At 35.6% G+C, this 12,761-nt stretch overlaps 1 protein-coding gene and 1 non-coding gene across 5 annotated transcripts in view; both read right to left on the reverse strand.

Annotated features, from left to right (window-relative positions):
• The window catches only part of Phf14 (PHD finger protein 14), a 200,000-nt gene that overhangs the window by 121,643 nt on the left and 65,596 nt on the right, over positions 1 to 12,761 (reverse strand). The gene's annotated exons all lie outside the window — the stretch shown is intronic.
• On the reverse strand, positions 12,039 to 12,144 carry LOC124992094 (U6 spliceosomal RNA). The gene has a single exon (XR_007110089.1). It is a non-coding gene; the product is annotated as a U6 spliceosomal RNA (small nuclear RNA).

Raw genomic sequence — 12,761 nt, forward strand, 5'->3', positions numbered from 1 at the left:
AGTTGTTTTGGCAATACACCTCTACCATCACTACTATAACCACCTCTCTTATCTAAGGCTGGAAACCACATTTCCTATAATTCCCTTCTCTCAGGTTAATGACCTTATATTTGAAATGGGTAAGTAAAGTGAAGGCCATTTATCTCAGAAGGACATATTGCTTTCTAGATACTGTGGCTTTAGAGATCTTTCCATCAATTCCCACTTATAGTCCAAGTCCCTCTACAGACTTCCCCATGAATTCCTATTTTTTCAGCTACTCAACACTGTTCTTCAGGCTGAAATCGTCACCATCAAATTCTCTGTCCTAATGCCATCTCTTAACACTTACTTGGTGTTTCAGGGTGAGATATTTCATTGACAATTTCTCTGATATTCAGCAAAACTCCTCTGACCTACACAGATAGTTTTCCTGACACCAACATTCCCCACATGCCCATCACTGTATAAGCCCTTCATTCCCCACAGAATTACCAATTTTCCTGATCAAACCATCAGTGGTATATTAAGCCACTGCAAATATGTAGTATCTGTGATTCTGGCCCATGGAGAAGAACCTGGAACAATTAGTAGTAATCTTGTCTAGAATATTAGAACAATGAAGTGAAAGAATGGGCTGAGGCTAACCAAGTGTGAACCCCAGTTCTGCCACTTAGATTCTGTATGTCTAAGACAAATTACTCAAACTTTTTGCCTCAGTTTCTCATCTGTAAAATGGCAAGAATATTAGTGTCAACTTTACAGGGTAGTTATGACAATTAATAGAATGTAAACAGTAAATACCAGATAAAGCTTATATAAAAATAAACTTTGCAATCCTGTCTTTACTTTAGACTAGTCCTCTTATTTGTATCCAGTAATAAAAGAGAATAACAGTTACGGAGACAATGATATAACTAGAGATGTGGTATTTTCAGAACCAATCTAAGCTACTAGAAAATCAAGTCTCTGGAGCAAGAAACAGTTTAAAAAGAATTTTCTAAAACCAGATTCCTTCTCTTTTACTTATCAACATTATCATTATTTCTTTATTACTATTCCATATGTCTCACTAATAATTTTTTCTTGCCTTTACTTTTGACAGATAGATCAAAAGAAATATAAGTTCTTCAAAGTTCAAGATATGTATATTCATAAAAGAAGCACATGAATTGAGGAAGGAAAATCAAGAGACTTTTGTCTTTATATTCTTAAATTTCTTACAACAAAAAAGTATTCATGTATTACTTTAATTTTAAAAAATCAAAAATAATTTAATTGCTCAGAATGACAAATGACAATAAAAATCTGAGGGTACCCTAACAATTAAACATGAAGTAATGTTAAAATAAGAAGCAGAGACAGCATATATGTTTGCACTGAAAGGGTACTCTCTGAATATACGTTTTCATTCTTTCACTTGCAATAATTCTTTTAAATCATTATTTTTAATACTAAATCTTCAGTACTATAATTTTTTTCAACTAACTTTTCTGGCTAATCTTTTTGTCACCTTTGGATAGAAAAAATGTAGAATAAAAAGTAATACCAGGCCTGCTCACCTTGAAAACCATCTATATCTTATTGAAACTACTGTCTCAAAATATGCTCCACTCTTTCAGATTCCTATAAATCTTTATTAAGGAAACCAGAGTAGAATGAAATGAAAAATGAGTTTTCTCAGTATCCAAACAATACAAGAATAGGGTGCCTTGCTGAAGTATTCTATTCCCTGTTGAACTCTCTGGACATGATAAATGGAAAACTGCCTGTCAGCAGGAAAAAGTAGATGCTGTTCTTCTAACACCAACTTTGTTTGACACAAAGCAGGCATTACAGTATGCAAATAGAGTCTATGGGCCTCTCCCTTAACACTGATCAAATCAACTGAACAGATCTAAGGATCCTTGCGGCTTAATCAAAAAAGCTGAAATGCAATCAGGCAAATACTTGAGTGGATTTGGAGTGACTAGATAAGAAAAAGAAAAAATGGGTAAGAAAACTACTACACACTACTCCATTTTCATTCTCAATTCAAAATTATATAATTTCCCCACAGCAGGTTTCATCGTATTCACAATTTGGAGATAAAGAAGCAAACTATAAGAATATCAAAACAAATATATACTAGTAGTTCTTATATACACATTCCAACAACAAGCTTGTTGATATATCGCTCCTTATTTTTTTCTTTTCTTTTTTACTACCAACTTCCTCAAGGTAGAATAACCTTCAAAGATTTTATTAACTTTAACACTACTTCACTGTGAATGACAGTGATGTCAATGCTCTTGCATGAACTTGACAAGGAATATTAATAACAATTGAAAGTAAAAAGAAAAGTTATGCTGAATCTAATATTGAATGAGAATGAACTCAGTTATGCCAGGCTTGCCACCAATGACACCGTGTTAAGGAAAGAAAAAGGAATATTCCAGAATCAGATTATAGTGTCATTAAGATAAAGACCATAGTTATTAAGTATGCTGCTCAGTAATCAAACATTTGACAAAGCTCCATTCATGCCTCCACAAATGTTCACCTACAGATTTCAAAAAGGATAAGAGTTAATTCAGGCTATCTGGGTTTGATTCCTTTTGTGCTATTTACTCTCTGGAAGATCAAAAGTAAGTTACTCAAGTTTTCTGAGCCTCAGTTTCTTTACATGTAAAACAGGAGTTATAATAATTAAATTCACCTAAAGAAGGGAAGCAAACTGCAAAATTTTGGTACACTGGCATATAATGAGCCCTCAATTAATTTTAGGTGAGAATTACTATTATTAAACCATTTTACGTAAAAGTAAACTAATTCTCTTCCCATCCTGCCCCATTTTTTCTGAATTAACTACCTCTGGAAATGAAGTCAAAACACAAGCAATAGTAAGAGATACAAAATAAAATTGTTGGATTTAGTAGTAGTAGGAACATACCAGAACTATGCAAATATTTTAAATATGCAAATATTTTAGCATGTGAATTTCTTCCTTTGCCCTTTCACTTCCTTCCAACTCCATATTATTTTTAAATATAAAGACAAAAAATACAAAAAGTGAGAAGGTAATAGCAGGGGATAAGGAAAACTACTCAATAAAAATGAGACTTCAGGGCTGAGGCTGTAGCTCAGTGGCAGAGTGCTTGCCTATCATGTGTGAGGCAGTAGGCTGAATCCTCAGTACCACATAAAAATAAATAAAATGAAGGCATTCTGTCCATATTACAACTACAAAAAAAATTTTGTTAATGGGACTTCGATATAAAGCACCCTAATCATTTTATATTTTTGATGATTTCTGAGCAACTCCACAGATGTAAGTTTTTCAATAATGAGATTAAAGTGCTATAAAGATGCAAAGACTGTCTTATGTTTTGGATGTGAGGTGTCCCCCAAAAGCTCATGTGAGAGACAATGCAAGAAGGTTCAGAGGAGAAATGATCAAGTTGTGAGAATCTTAACCCAATCAGTGAATTAATCCCCTGGTAGAGATTAAATAAGTGGTAATTAAAGTGGTAGGGTGTAGCTGGAGGATTTGGGAAATGGGGGCATGGCTATGGGGTATATATTTGTGTTTGGCAAATGGAGACCTCTCTCTGCTTCCTAATAATGTGAGCTGCTTTCCTCTGCTACACTCTTCTGCCATGATGTTCTGCCTCACCTTGAGCCCCAAGGCATGGAGCCTGCTGTCTAGGGATTAAGACCTCTGAAACTGCAAGCCCCAATATATAAACCTTTCCTCCTCTACATTTGTGCTTGTAGGCTTATTTAGTCAAGGTGGGAGAAAAGCTGATTAAAACAGACTGAATTTTTAAAAATACTATTTTAAGAAAATATTAAATTCATACATCCCACAAAAAAATGGACTGCTAAACTACAAGAAAGATCATTTTAAGTAGGTGAAATACCCTATAAGCTATTTCTCTAAGTTGTGGAATTATTTTAAAGAAACCTAACAACAAATTTGATGGAAATTAACACAAAGTTACAGAACAAATACTCCTTTAAAATCTAATGAGAGACGGGGCGATCCAAGATGGTGGACTAGAGGGTGACTGCATCTCCAGTCGCTCCAGAACCCAGGATTCAAGAAGGGGAGGCATTGAGAGACTCAGACTAAAACAGAGCCACGGGGTAAGTCTCCCCCACTGGGTGAAGCTTGGCCTGGGCGGCAGGCCCGATACAAGCGGCTTATCAGAGCAGGGCAGGGCAGCTAGAGTCTTTTCCAGGTAGCCCTGCTCACTCCAGCAGTGGGCTCCTCCCACACGGCCAGCTTCTCAGAGCAGGCCACCCAGTGAGAGCCTTTCTGCACAGAACCAGCTCCAAGTCCCGCCAGCGGAGAGCTCTGGCCCGCAGGCAGCTTCAGGGACCAGGACAGGGCAGCCAGGGACTTCCCCAAGAAGCCCGGCTACCTCCAACAGGAGGCGCCTTTCAAGGCTAGCTCCTCAGAGCAGACCGCCCAGTGAGAGCCTTTCTACACAGAGCCAGCCACAAGTCCCGGAGCCCAGCGGAGAGCTCCAACCCACAGGCAGCCTCTGGGATCAGGGCAGGGCAGCCAAAGACTTCTCCAGGCGCCCTGCCCCCTCCAGCCCCAGGCTCCTTCCCGATCCAAGGTGGCAGACTAGAGGGTGACTGCATCTCCATTCACTCCAGAACCCAGGATTCAAACAGGGGAGGCATTGAGAGACTTGGACTAAAATAGAGCCACGGGGTGAGTCTCCCCCACTGGGTGAAGCTCGGACTGGGGAGCAGGCCTGGATATGGGCGGCTTATCAGAGAAGGGAAGGGCAGCTAGAGTCTCCACCAGGAAGCCCTGCTCACTCCCGAGGTGGGCTCCACCCACATGGCCAGCTTCTCAGAGCAGGCCACCCAATGAGAGCCTTTCCGGACAGAACCAGCTCCAAGCCCTGGAACCAGTAGCGCACTAGGGGCAGCTTTCTTCGGAAGCACTGCATTATCAAGTTCCTCCAAGACTTCAGGCTACTGAAGGCTGGGAGGTGATACACTGGAAATCTATAGGGACACTATAAGCCAATAGAGGAAATCTGCAATATCTCAGAGTCCCACTGACATCTGACCAATATGAGAAAACAAGGGAAGAAAATGTCCCAAACAAACCTAGATACAATATCAATAAAACCCAATGACAGCACAGCAGAAGAAATGTCAGGGAGTTCAGAATGTACATAATTAAAACAATCAGGGTAGCAAACGAGGAGATAAAAAAGCAAATGCAGGCATTGAAGGAGGAGATGAAAGAGCAAATGCAGGCATTAAATGATCACACCAATCAACAGGTAAAAGAGCAAATACGGGAAGCAAGAGATCATTTCAATAAAGAGTTAGAGATACTGAAAAAAAAAACAAACAGAAATCCTTGAAATGAAGGAAACAATAAACCAAGTTAAAAACTCCATAGAAAGCATAACCAATAGGATAGAACACCTGGAAGACAGAACCTCAGACATTGAAGACAAAATATTTAATCTTGAAAACAAAGTTGAACAAACAGAGAAGATGGTAAGAAATCATGAACAGAATCTACAAGAATTATGGGATATCATGAAAAGACCAAACTTAGGAATTATTGGGATTGAGGAAGGCTTAGAGAAACAAACCAAAGGAATGAACAATCTATTTGAAGAAATAATATCAGAAAATTTCCCAAATCTGAAGAATGAAATGGAAAACCAAGTACAAGAGGCTTCTAGGACTCCAAATATACAAAATTACAACAGACCCACACCAAGGCACATTATTATGAAAATACCTAACATACAAAATAAAGACAGAATTTTAAAGGCCGCGAGAGAAAAGAATCAAATTACATTCAGGGGGAAACCAATAAGAATATCAGCAGAGTTTTCAATCGAGACCCTAAAAGTTAGAAGGGCCTGGAACAACATTTACCAAGCCCTGAAAGAAAATGGATGCCAACAAAGAATCTTATACCCAGCAAAACTTACTTTCAGATTTGACAACGAAATAAGATCCTTCCATGATAAACAAAAGCTAAACGAATTTACAAAAAGAAAGCCGGCATTACAGAACATTCTCAGGAAAATATTCCATGAGGAAGAGATGAAAAACAACGATGCAAATCAGCAACGGGAGAAACTAGCCTAAAGGAATAGCCAAATAAAGAAGAAACCAAATCATGTCAAAAAACAAATATGAGTCAAATGACTGGGAATACAAATCATATCACAATAATAACCCTGAATGTTAATAGCCTTAACTCATCAATCAAAAGACACAGACTGGCAGATTGGATTAAAAAGAAAAATCCAACAATATGCTGCCTGCAAGACACTCATATCATAGAAAGAGATATCCATAGACTAAAGGTGAAAGGATGGGAAAAAACATACCATGCACAAGGACACAGCAAAAAAGCTGGACTATCCATCCTCATTTCAGATAATGTGGACTTCAAGCCAAAATTAGTCAGAAGGGATAAAGAAGGACATTACATGCTGCTTAAGGGAAGTATAAATCAGCAAGACATAACAATCATAAATATCTATGCCCCGAACAATGTCTCATCCATGTACGTTAAACAAATCCTTCTCAATTCCAGAAATCAAATAGACCACAACACAATAATACTTGGTGATTTTAACACACCTCTCTCACCACTGGATAGATCTTCCAAACAAAAACTGAATAAAGAAACCATAGATCTCAATAACACAATCAACAATTTAGACTTAACGGACATTTATAGAATATACCATCCAACAAAGAACGAATACACTTTCTTCTCAGCAGCACATGGATCCTTCTCTAAAATAGACCATATTTTATGCCACAAAGCTACTGTTAGCAAATACAAGAAGATAGAGATACTATCTTATACTCTATCAGATCATAATGAATTGAAATTAGAAATAAATGACAGAATAAAAAACAGAAACTTCTCCAATACCTGCAGATTAAATAAGACACTATTATATGATGAATGGATAACAGAAGACATCAGGAGGGAAATAAAATTCTTAGAAGTAAACGAGAACAAAGACACATCATATCAAAATCTCTGGGACACTATGAAAGCAGTACTTAGAGGAAGAATAATTTCGTGGTGCACATTCAACAAAAGAAGTAGAAATCAACAAACGACTTAACACTACAGCTCAAAGCCCTAGAAAAAGAAGAGCAGACCAACACCAAAAGTAGTAGAAGACAGGAAATAGTTAAAATCAGAGCCGAAATCAACGAAATTGAAACAAAAGAAACAATCGGAAAAATTAACAAAATAAATAGTTGGTTCTTTGAAAAAATAAAAAAAATTGATAAACCCTTAGCCACACTAACAAAGAGAAAGAGGGAGAAAACTCAAATTACTAAAATTCGGAATGAACAAGGAAATGTCACAACAGACATGAGTGAAATACAAAACATAATTAGAAGCTATTTTGAAAATCTATACTCCAACAAAACAGAAAACCTCGAATACATCAACAAGTTTCTAGAGACATATGAATTACCTAAACTGAACGAGGAGGACATGCACAACTTAAATAGATCAATTTCAAGCAATGAAATAGAAGAGGTCATCAAAAGCCTACCAACAAAGAAAAGTCCGGGACCAGATGGGTTCTCAGCCAAGTTCTACAAAACCTTTAAAGAAGAGCTCATTCCAATGCTCCTCGAAGTATTTCATGAAATAGAAGGAGGGAAACCTCCCAAACTCATTCTATGAAACCAATATCACCCTGATACCTAAACCAGACAGAGACACATCGAGGAAAGAAAATTTCAGACCAATATCCTTAATGAACATCGACACAAAAATTCTCAACAAAATTTTAGCAAATCACATCCAAAAATATATTAAAAAGATAGTGCACCACGATTAAGTGGGTTTTATCCCAGGGATGCAAGGTTGGTTCAACATCTGGAAATCAATAAATATCATTCACCATATCAACAGACTTAAAGTTAAGAATCACATGATTATTTCGATACATGCAGAAAAAGCATTCAATAAAATACAGCATCCCTTCATGCTCAGAACACTAGAAAAAACAGGGATAGTGGGAACATTCCTTAACATTGTAAAGGCCATCTACGCTAAGCCCATGGCCATTATCATTCTAAATGGTGAAAAACTGAAAGCATTCCCCCTAAAAACTGGAACAAGGCAGGGATGCCCTCTTTCACCCCTTCTATTCAACACTGTCCTTGAGACTCTAGCCAGAGCAATTAGACAGACCAAAGAAATTAAAGGGATATGAACTGGAAAACAAGAACTCAAACACTCCCTGTTCGCTGATGACATGATTATATATTTAGAGGAACCTGGAAATTCCACCAGAAAACTTTTAGAACTCATAAGTGAATTCAGTAAAGTAGCAGGTTACAAGATCAATGCTCATAAATCCAATGCATTTTTATACATAAGTGATGAATCTTCAGAAAGAGAAATTAGGAAAACTACCCCATTCAGAATAACATCGAAAAAAATAAAATACTTGGGAATCAATCTCACAAAAGAGGTGAAAGACCTCTACAATGAGAACTACAGAACACTAAAGAAAGAAATTAAAGAAAACCTTAGAAGATGGAAAGATCTCCCATGTTCTTGGATAGGCAGAATTAATATTGTCAAAATGGCCGTTTTACCTAAAGTGCTATACAGATTCAATGCAATTCCAATTAAAATTCCAATGATGTACCTTACAGAAATAGAACAAGCAATCATGAAATTCATCTGGAAGAATAAGAAACCCAGAATAGCTAAAGCAATCCTCAGTAGAAAGAGCGAAGCAGGGGATATCGCAATACCAGATCTTCAACTCTATTACAAAGCAATAGTAACAAAAACGGCATGGTATTGGTACCAAAATAGGCAGGTAGATCAATGGTACAGAAAAGAGGACATGGACACAAACCCAAATAAATACAATTTTCTCATACTACACAAAAGGGCCAAAAATATGCAATGGAGAAAAGATAGCCTCTTCAACAAATGATGCTGGGAAAACTGGAAAACCATATGCAACAGAATGAAATTAAACCCCTATCTCTCACCCTGCACAAAAATCAACTCAAAATGGATCAAGGACCTTGGAATCAGACCAGAGACCCTGCATCTTATAGAAGAAAAAGTAGGTCCAAATCTTCAACTTGTTGGCTTAGGATCAGACTTCCTTGACAGGACTCCCATAGCACAAGAAATAAAAGCAAGAATTAATAACTGGGATAGATTCAAACTAAAAAGCTTTCTCTCAGCAAAGGAAACTATCAGTAAGTAATGTGAAAAAAGAGCCTACAGAGTGGGAGAATATCTTTGCCACTCATACTTCAGATAGAGCGCTAATTTCCAGAATCTATAAAGAACTCAAAAAACTCTACACCAAGAATACAAATAATCCAATCAAAAAATGGGCTAAGGATATCAACAGACACTTCACAGAAGAAGATGTACAAGTAATCAACAGATATGAAAAATGTTCAACATCTCTAGTAATAAGAGAAATGCAAATCAAAACTACCCTAAGATTCTATCTCACCCCAATTAGAATAGTGATTATCAAGAACCCAAGCAACAACAGGTGTTGGTGAGGATGTGGGGAAAAAGGTACACTCATACATTGCTGGTGGGGTTGCAAATTAGTGCAGCCACTCTGGAAAGCAGTATGGAGATTCCTCAGAAAGCTTGGAATGGAACCACCATCTGACCCAGCTATCCCACTCCTTGGCCTATACCCAAAGGACTTAAAATCAGCATACTACAGAGATACAGACACATCAATGTTCACTGCTGCTCAATTCGCCATAGCCAGATTGTGGAACCAACCTAGATGCCCTTTAGTTGATGAGTGGATAAAGAAACTGTGGCATATATATACAATGGAATATTACTGCACCATGAAGAATGATAAAATTATGGCATTTGCTGGCAAATGGATGAAATTGGAGAATATCATGCTAAGTGAGATAAGCCAATCTCAAAAAACTAAAGGATGAATGATCTCGCTGATAAGCGGATGAGGACATATAATGGGGGGTGGGTGGGGTTAGCGTTAGAGTTAGGGTTTGGTACAGGGTTAGGGATAAGGAGGGTGGTAAGAATGGAGGAAGAAAGGACTGTATAGAGGGAAAAGAGGGGTGGGAGGGGTGGGGAGAAGGGGAAAAAAATAACAGAATGAATCAAACAATATTACCCTATGTAAATTTATGATTACAAGAATGGTATGCCTTGATTCCATGTACAAATAGAGAAACAACATGTATCCCATTTGTTTACAATAAAAAAAAAAGAATGAGGAAAAAAAAATCTAATGAGAGATGTATTATTTTGAAATAGAAGACTGAAGCTTAGGATATGTTATGATTATCCTAAGTATGTCATGAAGGTAAATTTTTCTGTAAAATTTTGAGAGAAAAAATTAATGTGAAAATAAACCATACTTTGTTCAATAATAGAGAAAAATGAAAAAATTATAAAAATAGAACTATTATATTTAAAAATAGAATATCCCAAACTGCACTAAAATTAACAATAAGTTGAAGGATAAAAAGTATAAGTAGGAGAATAAAATAAGTATAAAATAAAAAGTATAAGTGGAAGAATACTAAAAACAACAAATAAAAATATAGCAAAGGAAAAGATAAATTAGTTATTTATAGCATATATACTTCACTATACAATTTAGTAAGTGATTATAGGCCCAGGTTCACATAATTAACACTGCTAAAAAAAAGAAACTAGAGCACTTCAGTTTTAATTAATAGCACCTATAAATGTAACAAGGTTAATATGACTGAAATAAAAATGATAAAAATAATTAAGGTAACAATAGAAACTCAGCTGAAATGGTAAGATCAAGAACCAGATGACTGATAATTATCTTCTCTCTCTCTCTCATTCTCATGTTCCTTGATCAGCTTGGTATGCTACCTGACCAGATAAACACGCCAATCAAAGACTTTCTCAATGAACTGCTGGGGGAAAGGAAGAACAGACTGGAGAGAAAGAAAAAAATGTAATAATCATAAATGTTATCTAATTATTTACTTTATTCTACATAATTATAACACCCAAGAAATTTGCTTTATCCTAACCCCATGAATTCTAATTCATTAGTTCTACAATGGGTAAAAGTCTAGATTTCCACAAACACTCCAAAAAATCCTACTCCAAGTAATCGAAGGCCTCTAGAGTACCACTTCCAAACGTGGTGCACCACACAGTACTCAATGCTACAATAAAAAATGACTTGAAATAAAATCCCCTTTGATTAAACAAGAAAAAGAAGTAAACAAAAGTGATCATGTTTCTAAATAGTGAAGATTTTTTTGGAGACTCAATATACATTTGAATTCCCACAAATAAGGAAAAAATCATATTGCATATACTAAAAGTAACTGGTACTGGCATCCTTTCTTTGGTGTAACATTTACCAGTATCTACAAGGTCTAAAAATGTTTAAACAAGGAAACTAGAGACAATGAATAATATGAAAGCATTATGATTAAATTAGACAACTTAAGAACTTCCCAATAATTCTGAGACAGCAAACCAAACAGGTAAAGGGGGAAAAAAATCCAGAAGGATCCTTTAAATTACTAAAAGGTCTTCTTTAATCTTAAGTTATACAGAGCACTATTGGAACATAAATAACACTATTACAAGCATAATTTCTATCTATATAGATATAAAACTCTTTATATAACTATATGTAACTATATATATAACTCTAAAGATGGTAATACGGGTCAAAAGCATTTCGTTAATAATAAAAAGTTGGAAAAATGTTTTGTAGAAGGAAATATTTAGTAGACAAAGACAGGAAGTATTAAGAGCCTTTCTAATAACTGTAGATACTAGCATCAGTTACCAAAAATATTTTACAAATAGAAACTAGCAGGTCTTTTTAAAAAGGAAAATCCTCTCTAGTTCCTTCATAAATAAGATATATTTTCAAAGCATAAAAAATGTTTTAAACTAGTGGGGATTACAAACAAGACTATTTGAAGTTGCTCTATTTATTATTTTTATTTATTGAATAATCAGGATAGGTGATCTCTGCCATACCAAAAAAAAAAAAAAAAAAAAACAAAGGTAACTCTTAACAAATTTGCATGTTGTCCTTGCACAGGGTCATGCTAGTGTTCTCTGTATCCTTGCAATTTTAGTATATGTGCTGTCAAAGTCAGTACAAGTTGCTCTTTTTAGAACATTGAGAATAAACTATTTCAGTTATCTAAGAGAGAGTAATTATCTAAGAGCGATTTGCATCATCAATTTCACTTGAATTCATAAAAAAAGGTAAATAAAATAATCTAAGTGACTTCTTTTAGGTAAGATCTTTTAAGTGATAACAATCTAGAAATTATTATGCATTTTTTAAAGAACTTTTATGAAAACTCTTACTTTTAATATTAATTTAAAGGAGAAAAATTAAAGGCACTCTAAAATGAAATAGGTAATAAAACAATGACAGCAAATCCTAAAAATATTTTTATATTTCCCTCAAGGAAAGATAGATTTTGAAAGCAAAAAAATGTCTTTCATGCAAAGTTGATTCAACAAACAAATCAATAAACATAATTTATCACATCAATAGACCTGAAGACAAGAATCACATGATTATCTCAAGAGATGCAGAAAAGGCAGTTGACAAAAATACAGCATCCATTCATGTTCAAACACTAGAAAAACTAGTAGGAATATACCTCAACATTGTAAAAGCTACATATGTTAAACCCAAGATAGTCTATAACTTAGCAAATATACACTTCAGTACACACCCTATCTTCTTGTTACCATGCTGCAA

This window comes from Sciurus carolinensis, chromosome 8 (genome assembly GCF_902686445.1).
Source record: "Sciurus carolinensis chromosome 8, mSciCar1.2, whole genome shotgun sequence".
In the NCBI taxonomy this organism is placed as follows: Eukaryota; Metazoa; Chordata; class Mammalia; order Rodentia; family Sciuridae; genus Sciurus; species Sciurus carolinensis.